This window comes from Leptonychotes weddellii, chromosome 2 (genome assembly GCF_054177405.1).
Source record: "Leptonychotes weddellii isolate Sample4059 chromosome 2, ASM5417740v2, whole genome shotgun sequence".
Lineage (NCBI taxonomy): Eukaryota > Metazoa > Chordata > Mammalia > Carnivora > Phocidae > Leptonychotes > Leptonychotes weddellii.
In genome coordinates, this window is record NC_138370.1 from 69270299 (window position 1) to 69282461 (window position 12163).

Consider the following 12163-nt stretch of genomic DNA (forward strand, 5'->3'; position numbering starts at 1 on the left):
GTTCTAGACCCTTTCCTCAGCCCTTCACACACAATCCTTTAATCCGCACAACGCTATGATGAAAGTACAGGTTTATCTCCACTTTACAGATGAGGAAACCAGTCCACAGAATGTTAGTCCACTGTCACACTGCGAGGAAATGGCAGAACTAGCGCTGAAAGTCATGCAGTCTGAGACCTGTTGAGACTATTTTAGACTACTCAAAACTACATCTCTAATGAGCTTTACTCTCTTCACCTGTTGTCATCTACCCATCTCTGCCCAACACCCCCTTCTTGCCCATTGTCTGGTCCCACACCTGCTGACTGCTTCCCTTCTCATGAGTCCCGTCCGAAAGCATCCACAACAACCTGATATTACTGACTTTCGTATTCAAAGTAACTTCTAATCAGTGACCCAATAAATGTACCCTGAAAAGAAAGACCAGAAAAGCATAGTCTTCACTTTTTTAAATGAACTATCTTATGTTCCTAAGCTGAGATCATAGACTTGTTTATAAGGAAGGAAGTGAACAGCCTCCTGTTACATTTAAATACCTTGAAGATTCTGAAGTCAAGCTTAAGAACTATACATCAAATCTTGTCAATTAAGTATTAACATGCAGTGGGGCGCCTGAGTGTCTCAGTCGGTTAAGTGTCCGATTCTTGGTTTTGGCTCAGGTCATGATCTCAGGCTCGTGGGATTGAGCCCTGTGGGCAGGCTCCGTGCTCAGCGAGAAGTCGGCTTGTCTCTTCTCTTGGCTCCTCCCGCCCCACCGCCCCAGCCCCGCTCTAAGTAAGTAAGTAAGTAAATAAATAAATAAAATCTTTAAAAAGATATTAACATGCAAAACCCTCAGAGCCTCAGAAATATTCCAAGCTAAGAAGAAGGCTTTTAGGAAGATATCAGCTATGCATATTTCCTAACTAGGGTTCTAAAATATTCTCTGTTAGGGGCGCCTGGGTGGCTCAGTCATTAAGCGTCTGCGTTCGGCTCAGGTCATGGTCCCAGGGTCCTGGGATTGAGCCCAGCATCGGGCTCCCTGCTCGGCGGGAAGTCTGCTTCTCCCTCTCCCACTCCCCTGGCTTGTGTTGCCTCTCTCACTGTGTCTCTCTCTGTCAAATAAAATAAAATAAAATCTTAAAAAAAAAAAAATACTCTTTGTTAAAAAGAAATTAATCTTAGTGGATGCTAGTTCCTAAATGTTTGGAAAAAAATAATAAGTAGATGAACTCACAGCTTAAAAAAAAAAAATTGAATCCTACCTGGAAGGTCATGACAGGTATAGGGGAGAGGTACAAAATAAATTTACTAAAATGATCGGTTAATAAAAGCATGTTGGTGAACGAAGACCGGAAGAGAAATCCTTTTAAGATTTAACTGACAGATCTTCTTCCCTCCCTGTTCAACAAAGGGAGTTTATTTGCTTATGTTGTTGACTTAGTCAAATATGAATCCGAGTTCTACTTCCTTTTCCCTGTTACTAAATCTCACTACGTGCTGATTTGGGGTCCTCAGGTTTAAAGATACACAGGAAGGAATGTACACAAGATCTGAGAACTGACTACCCTAGAACAATCACGATTAATACTCCAGCCCACCTCCTTTGGACACTTAATCTGCATGTTGGCAGATTTGTAATGTGCACAAGTATTTACATGCCTGTTTCTGCATCTCTGGGGTTATGCTTAGAAATGCTTTGAGTTAAGAGACATACAATATTTAGTCCTACACAAATGTGGGTATCCCGACAGATGCAATTTTAGGGTATGCTGGATAATTGGAATAATTCAGTATATTCCTGCCCTTTGATTTAATTCCTGCCCATTCTTTGTAGAGGCTGTTCAACATATGGCTTTGTCTCTCTGTCTCTGTGGCTATATACGAGCTTTACTCAGAATTTGTTCATTTATCTATTCATTCAGGGAATATTTATTGTGCACCCACTTGGGCCCCTAAACAACACCATTTATTATTTCATGCCATATTGATTTATTCCCTACAAATACAGTGATATGCACTACAACTATGGCATTCTTCCTGTCACTCTGGTTAGGATTCGTTCACTGATCAAGAGAGATTTCAGTAGCGAACTATGTAAAAAGGCAGCGTAAACCTCATACAAATTTAGTTGGGTTCACCTTCTAAATACTGGAAAGTTGGGAGGTGGGGGGGATGGGTGAAATAGATGGTGGGGAATAAGGAGTGCACTTGTGATGAGCACCCAGTGATGTACGGAGGTGTTGAATCACTATCTTGTACACCTGAAACTAATATTTCACTGTATGGTAACTAACTGGAATTTAAATAAAACAATAATAAAAATAAATAAATGTTGGAAAGTAGGTAGACCATGTGCAGTGAAGTAACTTTTGTTGTTTAGAGATACAAATACCTATTATAATTTCTCGGCAAATTATTTTGAGCTAAAAATTTGTATTGTCAATGCCATATGATAGGACTTGATGCCAGAGAAGCTTAGTACACATTATAAAAAGCTGACTAGAACCAGAGAGAGTTTTATAAGGGCAGAACACTTTTTATATACTCTAGCCCTTCCCCACACTCTGGTGAGGATCAGACATTATCTCCTCAGGGCAGAGAAGGCTAGACTGGCCAGACATTTCAGATGGCTTTCCTGTTGCTCATGAGGCTAATCTCCTTAGAAGGCCTTGGTACTTTCCTGAATCCCTCTTAAAGGACCCAACCTCCCAGACTTGTGAAATTTAGGTCCTTGGGGATAATCAAAGCTAATACTGAATTCATTGCCAAGGGATGATAGAAATTGTGGAACACCAACAGAAGCGAGTTACCTTCACAAGAGAAACACGAGGAGTCTTTGGTGTTCCTTTTGTTTTATGGGTTTTCAAGGTATTGAGGGAAGGCAGATTTGGGAGGTCAAAGAACATATTATTTGGGGTGGGGAGGAGTGTAATAAATATTTTCGAAGAAGTTTCCCAATTTGAGTTAGACTCAGACAGTGGTTGACAGTAGTTTCCTCGGGCTGCCCTAACAGAGTACCACAGACTGGGTGGCTTAAAACAACGGAAATTTACTGTCTCACAGTTCTGGAGGCCAGGAGTCTGAAATCAAGGTGTCAGCAGGGCCCATGCTCCATCTGAATCCTCCCTCACCTCTTCCCAGCATCTGGTGGTTTTCTGGAAATCTTTGGCACTCTTGGGTGTGCAGCTGCATCACACCAATCTCTGCCTCCACCATCACACAGTGTTCTTCCTGTGTGTCTTTGTCTTCACATGACTCTCTTCTTATAAGGACATCAGTCATATTGGATTGAGGCCCATCCAACTCTAACATGACCTCAGCCTAGCTAATCACATCTGCAGCAACCTGATTTCCAAATAGGATCACATTCTGAGATCCTGGGGATCAGCACTTCAACATATCTTTTTAGGTGGCAAATCCAAACTATAACAATGATGGGATGTGATGGATACTATGTGGACAACGAAGTGTTCTGAGATTCACTGAGTAAAATAGTCCCTATTTCCTCTGTTATTCCAAGAGCCCCAAGTGACTAAAACTAGTCGGGAAAGAAAGTTTCCAGAACCAGCAATATCACTGGTTTTAAAAAGAGGTGGTGTGATTTCTAAAATTCTTATGCTACATAAAGATGTAGTATGTGTAGCAGATCTCTGCTAAACAATGACATTTCTAGAATTAAGTAAACTGATTACTAAGGATGAGCAGGAATAATTTAAAAGATTATGGTCAGCAGGCAATATATTTTTCTTAACAGCTTGTTTCTAATCCATATAATAGAGATCACTGAGTAAAAAAGTAAGGTAGGTTTGAGTCTGAGTCATACTGGCTACTTAAGCAAGTCACCTCACCCCTCTGAAACTCATTTTCCACGTAAGTTATATATATCATTTGTTCTGTGGTAGAAGTATACATCACTGCCTGGCCCACCCCAAAACCTCAAGAAACCGTGCCTTACAAACTGTTCTTGATGAAAAAGGAACCGTATTTATACTTTATTCCACCCGCCTGAAACACAGGTTGAGGTGGACAAATGATTCTGGGAAACTCACCCGTAGGTTTCCTTCACTGCCATCTGTTGCCTCCAAAAGATGAACAGGCCAATCACATTTCTATCAGGAATTTGAAATTGGGAACCAAGAAACTATGAAGTATTAATGTGGGAAATAGAGCTATGAAATAGTGAGATAAAACTGGAATAGAAAGGGCCTTGGTGGTCTGTGTGAGACAACAGTTATGGAAAAGTGAAGTCTAGAATGGTACAGAAAAAAAAAGAGAAGCGGAAGTACCTGAGACTTTCTAGCTCATGTATGAGAGTTGCCTTCATTCTTTTTGTCTTTGGTCCTCTGCTGTTTGAATACGATACAGCTATATGTGGGTTTTTCTTTTCATTTTTGGAATTTATCCTGTTCAGTGTTCTCTGAGCATCCTAAATCTGTGGTTTGGTGTCCACCATTAACTTCGGATAGTTCTCAGGTATTATTACTTGAAACATCTCTTCTCTCTCTTCTCCTAGTATTCCAATGGCTTGTAAATTGTATCTTTCAAAATTGTTCTTGAATGTTCTGGGTCTTTTCATCCTTTTTATCTTGCATTTCAGTTTGGAAAGTTGCTCACGGCCTATTTTTAAGCTTACCGATCTTTTTCCTTGGTCATGTTGAGTCTACTGAGGAGCCCATTGAAGGCATTCTTCATCTGTTAGAGTGTTTTTTTTTTTCCTAGCATATCCTTTTGATACTTTCATGGAGTTTCCATTTCTCTGCTTACATTACCCATCTGTTCTTATCTGTTGTCTATTTTTCCCTTAGAGCCTTTATTATCATAGTTATCTTAAATTCTCTGATAATTCCAACGTCTGTGCATATCTGAGTCTGATTCTGATGACTGCTTTGTCTCTACAAACTTTTTTTCTTGCCTTTTGGCATGTCTTGTAATTGCTGAAATCCAGCATGCTGTATTGAATAACAGGAACTGAGGTAAATAGGCCTTTACTGGGAGGATGTTTGTTAATCTGGCTAAGTCTTGGGATAGATTTCATGCATGCTGTAGCCGTCAGAGCCAGAGGCTACAGATTCCTCTAGTGTCCTTGTTTTTGCTTCCCCTCTTGACTCTGGGCTTCCCTAGATACTCCTCCTCAGAGTCTGTATCTTGCAACTCTTTCAACTATAATTCACTGTTACTATACCAAAGCCCTGTTGGCATGACAATAATGTGGGGGAGGCGAGAGTGTTCTATAATCTTATGATTAAATATCAGTCTTTTAAATATTTAAATATCAGTCTGATATTTACTGATTTAAATAATCAGTCTCCTGTGTCCTTGGGCTGTGACCTTTACAAGTATTTCTCCTGTAGTGTAGCTTCTCCTACCCCCACACCCTATTCCATTCACTGGCTACAGGGTTTCCAATCTATTTCCTTGAAGACCTGACCCCTGTTGTCTATGTTCCCCTTCCCACATTAGATGAGGAGAAAACAAAACTAAACAAAACCTGACCCCCATTGTCTACGTTCCCCTTCCCACATTAGATGAGGAGAAACAAAACAAAACTAAACAAGGAGTTGGGAGGAATGTCCTTATCCTAGCTGGGATAAGACCCCAGCAAAGTCTTTTCTCTTGGAGAGTAGGCCTTACAGAGAAGATCCTGGGTGTACTACACACAATTACTCATCCCCTCCTCCTGCCAGAGCTACGAGGGATTTTTCTTGGGTCTGCACTGTGACAACACAGTTCCTATAGGTAAAGTCCATGAAAGTGTGTGGGCCCCCATAAGCCTGCAGCCCCAGGAGTTTCTCACTCTCCCATTGGTTCACAGTCAGACTTCAGCAACTCTTCAGAGTCACCACTAAAGGGTTCCTACCAGTTTATGGCTCTAACAGTCTCTGCTCCAGATAAGCAGACCCTGGCTCTCACTCTCTGGTTGTACCTCTATCTCCAGATTTCTGGGTGGTTGTCTCTCTATAGGTCCAAGAAAAGTAATTAATTTTCAGTCTGACCAGCCTTTTCCAAGTTGTAAGGATGAGAGTGAAGATTTGCAAGTCCTTTACATGTCAGAGTTTAAATGTAAGTCCTCGTCGTTGCCTCCTTTCCTGAAGGCTGAACTTTGAGTCCTGTCTTTGGACTGTCTTTGGATTTTCGAGAGATTTCCATATTTAAAATAAATCTATCTTCTCCTGAGTTGTCTTGTGTAGGTCAACCATGCAATCAAAAGACCCCTGTCCAAAATTTATTGCCTGCCATGAGTTGCAGCTTCTCCAACTGTATAAAGGGGTACTTAGGCTAAAATAACTCTAAAATCTCCTATTAATCAGTTAGACATAAGAGGGAAATAATACCTAAAAGATACTATACTTTTTAAAACCATTCCTCTTCAGGGTACTGATCCTTTCTTGTTTTCAGATACATCTTCACTATAAGGAAGAGTAAAATAACCTAGTGGTGGGGGTCGGGGAATACTCTACTTATAAAACTGGATTAGGGAAAGATATTTTCCATAAGTAAGAGTGGCACAGCCACGAGTCTGAATATAAGTGGCAGCCGCCTACATGAACGTCACTTGTGTGTTCTGGGGATATATTACCAACAATTGGGTTAATAATCATTTTCACAAAAATTACATCTTTTAATAAAACACATCAATAACATTTATTTGTATCTCACCTTAGTCCAAAACAGACAAAATAGATGAAAGCATCTGTAGTAGGGGCGCCTGGGTGGCTCAGTCGGTTAAGCTTCTGACTCTTGGTTTCAGCTCAGGTCATGATCTTGGGGTCATGGGATTAAGCCCTGCGTTGGGCTCTGCAGTCAGTGCAGAGTCTGCTCGAGATTCTCTCTCTCCCTCTGCCCCTCCCCCAGCTCGTGCATGCACTCTCTCTCTCAGATAAAATCTTTAAAAAAAATTAAAAAAATAAATCATCTGTAGTAGACATGTTTTTGGTCTGCCTGGCATCCTTTGCCACAGAGATGAACCTATGGTCTTTCAGGCAGGTCAGTCTGAGTGCTTCCCTGAGACTTTCAGAATTGGATCTATGGAGAGAAGGGACGTTCTTCCCCTGAACCCAAGTGCAGCTGGTTGCCACATCTCCAGCTCTGTGGAGGAAGCTGGGAGAAGGGAGTCAATATGCAGATGGGAAGAAAAAGAGACACAGAGAATCCTAGCATCATTTATGTGCCTGAACAGCTTGCTGAACCCCTACCCTTCTCCATGTACAATTGCATGAGCCAATAAATAACTTTTTGCCCAAAGTAGTAGCTTTCTATGATTTCTGGCCAAGAATCCTGGCTAACATAGAAGTTGATATTAAGTGTCATTCTGGTTTGGTTTTTAAGGTCTAAAATATTATCTTCAAACATAAGCAGAAAAGTCTACTGGAAAATACAGGCACCAGTTTCCAAAAGAGTAAAATCTAAGATAGTAGGTTACAGAAGAATGGCCTTAAAGATCAAACACTGAGCACGATCTTACCATCTGGATTAATATACCAATCCACCCTATACCACAGAGGTTATCTATAAATGAAGATAATATCTGTCATGAAACTTTTTTTTTTTTAAAGATTTTATTTATTTATTTGAGAGAGAGAGAGAATGAGAGAGAGCATGAGAGGGGAGAGGGTCAGAGGGAGAAGCAGACTCCCCAGTGAGCGGGGAGCCCGATGTGGGACTCGATCCTGGGACTCCAGGATCACGACCTGAGCCGAAGGCAGTCGCCCAACCAACTGAGCCACCCAGGCGCCCTGTCATGAAACTATCTTATAGAAAGTATGAAATGAAGTTCATAAAGTGCTTTGAGCAACTTGGAAAATAGTATTTTTAAAATCTAATGTATATGTCAAATGTAGGAACCATAAATTTAGATAAATATCTTAATATTCCTGTTGCTCAATTTCTCTTTCTATAAAACGGGGATAATAATACCTCTCTTGAGGGGTTGTTGACAGAGTTAGAAATCATATATATGCAAAGCTGGAAGATCATGACTCAACCTAAGGTTGATCTGCCAGAAAAGGAGGGACTGCCAACTACCCAGGCCTCTTTTGCAGGAGTTGATAGACATTTTGAAAAGGGGACTTGTGAGGAACAAGTTTTTTGCAGAGATTATGTGCTTAAGTCCTGGGGAAGGAGACAGGAGAGCTAAGTACAATGAGAAATGGTATGGTTAATTGGTCTCTACTCCAGCCCACGGGGCCCTATGAGGAGAGAGGCAAGGATTCTGTTCTCTGGGAACACAGCACTATTTGGGGAACTTAAGGAGTTTCACAGTTTGGAAACATCTAAGCAAGGCGGCATTCTCCTATAGGCACAGCAGCAATTAAAATAATGGAGGCCCAACAGAAGCCTGGGAGGGGCACGCTGCACCCAAGAGTGTGAGCTTGTTTGTATATCAGTGAGGAACCCCTGGGACTTCCAAAAATACGTGAGAAGAGGACTTTCCAGGGGACTGAGATTCCTGCATGATATGATGGAATCTCAAGTCAGCAAAATTTGAGTGTAACCCTAATATGATTTTATTCATAAGAAAAGAGAGTTAATCCTTGAAATAGTTGGGTTCTGTATGTAACAAGATTTGGCATTCAAGTATGAGCCCGGTAAATGGCTTTATTGTCATCCTAAGATCTTCTTCTATGGGCTTCTAACCACACCTTACGATTGGCCAGGCAGATGTTACAGAGCTTTGAGGAAGAGGTCACATGATTTCCTCTGTGTTAGTTAAAAGCAACAGTAATTGAGATTAAGCATTAAGCCCTGCTGTGGGTAAAATAGTTCACTGACTTTCATGTGCCCTCACCTCACTCCCACCAAGAAGCAGAGATGGCTAAGCAAAGTAAATTGCCCTGGGTCGCTTAGGTGGCTCAGTGGGTTATTAAGCGTCTGCCTTGGGCTGGGATCAAGTCCCGCATCAGGCTCCCTGAGTGGGGAGTCTGCTTCTCCCTCTCCCACTCTCCTTGCTTGTGTTCCCTCTCTTGCTGTGTCTCTGTCAAATAAATAAAAAAATCTTAAAAAAAAATAAAATAATGGAAAGTGGGGCTCTTGGGTGGCTCAGTGGGTTAAGTGTCTGCCTTGGGCTCAGGTCATGATCTCAGGGTCCTGGGATCAAGTTCCACATCAGGCTCCCTGCTCAGCGGCGAGCCCGCTTCTCCCTCTGCCTGTCGCTCCCCCTGCTTGTGCATGCACTCTCTCTCTGGCAATTAAATCAATAAAATCTTTTTTAAAAATGTAAATTGCCCCAAGGTTACCCTTTATGCATCATATTTTCAGGTAAATATTAATATACTTCGACTCACACTGGCATCATCTACATTTCATAGTATAAATTTTTTTTCTGAAAAAAAAATTCAGTAATTTATAACTGCTTTTGTGCCACTCTAATATTTTGTCATCCAAGCTACCACTGATGACCAAAAAGGTGAACGTATATGAACTTCATGGAGCAGGAATTGTCACCAAGCATGTATGTCAAGTGGGTTTTAAAAAGTCCATAAATTATAGTGCAAGGAAAGAAAAACAAACAGGATAGTCTCTTTTTGATTTTTCTTTTTCAAGGAAAATTTTGACTTGCTCATTTCCCTAGTTTTACCTGAGTAACGATGCTAACATTTAGCAAGTACCAGTCCCAGACACCATTCCAACACTCGACATGAGTTATAGTGGTGCCCTAAATGTACCCCTTAGAGGACGAGAGCTCGACTTCCCAAGGGGTTATCTAAAGTCTGTCTAAGGAAACATTTGCGTTTTATGAAGTCCCACGTGGTATTCTCAGGCTTCAGGAGCAGCTGAGCTCCACCATCTGCAAGAACGTAGAAATCACATTAGTTGTTTCACTTCTCAAATTCCTTGTAGTTTACTAATTTTTAGCAGTAGAGTCATGACTTCTATGATGGCAATCTACTGGGTGAGCGGAATGTTACCATTGTTTTCATTGATTTTTTTCTCTTTTTTTTCTGTATGACAGGTTAAACTGCATGAACACTGAGTATCGGATGCATGTTGTTCGTTTGCTTTTGTCTTCATTGTATACTGGAGCTCCAACCGCGACACGTGCTCAGGTCAAGAACTAAACAGCCATATTATGGAGTGATTATGAAGAGAACTCCTTGCTAGGTTGTATTGTGATAGGTAATGTTAACTGCAGCTCTAACTGTACAAGTAATTGTAGTCAATTTAATGAAATTTGGTACTGCTGTAGCAAAATGTCTGTCAATTTTGGAGCTCAGTTTAGAACAGAGCACCTTTTTATCTACCTACAGAAATTAATGGTAATTATGCTTTTGACAAAGGCAAAATCAACCTAGGAGGCTTTATTCAGAAAAGAATTATTCTTTTAAGATAGGGGGAGACTAACTCATTTAATCCTTAAAACAACCCTCAGGCGTTAAATATTTTACTCTTTAAATATTTATTTAGCACTTACTACGTCCAGGCACTGTGTGTATATTAACTAAAATAGTCCTTTCAACAACTCTGGGTGGACACCATTATCAACCCCATTTAATAACGAGGAAACTGGGACATAGGGAGATTAAGTAGTTTGGCCAAATTAAATTGATGCTAGTCTGTTTTACAGAACAACGAGCTGCCACGAGTATCCATGTATAATATTCCCAACACCTACCAATTACTGAGTGTTGGCATTTCCCATACAACCTTTCATTTAATTATTCCAAAAGCCCTGTGCAGTAGCTATTCTTACCTTAATTTTAAATACAAGGAAATGGGTGCATACAAAAGAGAAAAAACCTGCCCTGAATCATGTGGCTAGTTAGGACAGCTGAAATCTGACTACGTACATCCAAGTCAATACCTATGCTTTTGTCCAGGTCAAGGGTTTAGCGTGGTAGATTCACAGATGGCACGGAAGGATGGCATTTTCAAGCTTAATGAAAGGGAGCATGGATTTTTTTTTTTTAAGGCCACAAACATTTTAGTCTATTATACAGCTGCCAGTTTAGCAAGTAACAGAAATAAAGGGAAACGGTAACTTAGAAATTGGTCTCTACACTATAGCCAGTGGTACAATAACAACATAAAGAGGACAAGGGGGGTTTCTAATGCTTTTTATGACTGTATTTGTATCATTTAAAAGTAATTCAAACTGAGAAGAAATGCATAGCTAAATGGAGGGCTAACGAAAGCCATCCTTCTGCCACCCTCTTCATGAGGCAGCGCACATGTGCTTGACTGCTATGTACGCTGTGCCACAAATGACAGGTTTGTCCTTCCCTGTAGTAGTAGTTTACTAGGGAAATTGTGAAATTCTTTCTCTGGAAGATTCCAAAAGCAGTTTTTCATCTGGTTTAATGGTTGTCCTTTCTGAAATTAGGTGAATTGACTGGATAATCTTTTGGTTTCTCCTAGCCCTCATATAAGATGTAAGTGTGCCACTAACACAAATCCTCTAAAAAAAAAAAAGTTATGGGGGTGCCTGGGTGGCTCAGTCGTTAAGCGTCTGCCTTCGGCTCAGGTCATGGTCCCGGGGTCCTGGGATCGAGTCCTGCATCAGGCTCCCTGCTCACTGGGGAGTCTGCTTCTCCCTCTGCCTGCCCCTCCCCTACTTGTGCTCTCTCACTCTCTCTGTCAAATAAATAATTAAAATAAAAAATAAAGTTGTGGAATGTTTGCTAAAATAATACTCAAGTAATTTAATTCCAGATAGGTAACAGTGAAAACTGACATACTGTGTAAAACATTCTAAAGGACTCAGAATAGTACAGGTTTGAAATTTCTGGGAAGAAATTTTGTGTAATGAAGATATTCTATAGTTAGAAATAATTTTATTCAAATGTACATACTTATAACTACCATCAAACTGTATAAAATATATTCAAAGAATTAACTATAGCAGATACCTTAAAGACAATCATAAAATATCACAAGAGCATGATGGTAGTCATAAGACCATGAGAGAAAACTCAACGTACATATAAGACTTATACAGCTTCAGGTATTTATAACTAACATAATAACAGCAAGCAGCCTCTGGGTATTTCCTATGTACCACCACGGTAGCAAAAAGATTGTCCTGAGTTATCTTATTTATCCTCATCAACCCTATAAAGTTAACATTGTCAGTTCCCTTTTAGCAGGGAAGAAACTGAAACTCAGAGGTAGGTTATTTGTCCAAACTTAAACAGCTAATGAGTGACTGATCTATGTTGAAAGTTTAAACCCACCCAGTTCAACCCCA

The 12163-nt window shown here is 40.5% G+C and overlaps 1 long non-coding RNA gene across 1 annotated transcript in view; it reads left to right on the forward strand.

The window, feature by feature from the left end:
- Positions 1 to 11582, forward strand: part of LOC145720101 (uncharacterized) — a 31292-nt gene extending 19710 nt beyond the window's left edge. The window contains exon 3 of the long non-coding RNA XR_014142835.1: positions 9932 to 11582. This is a non-coding gene — a long non-coding RNA (uncharacterized LOC145720101). The remainder of the gene's footprint in view (positions 1 to 9931) is intronic.
- The last annotated feature ends 581 nt before the right edge of the window (positions 11583 to 12163 follow it).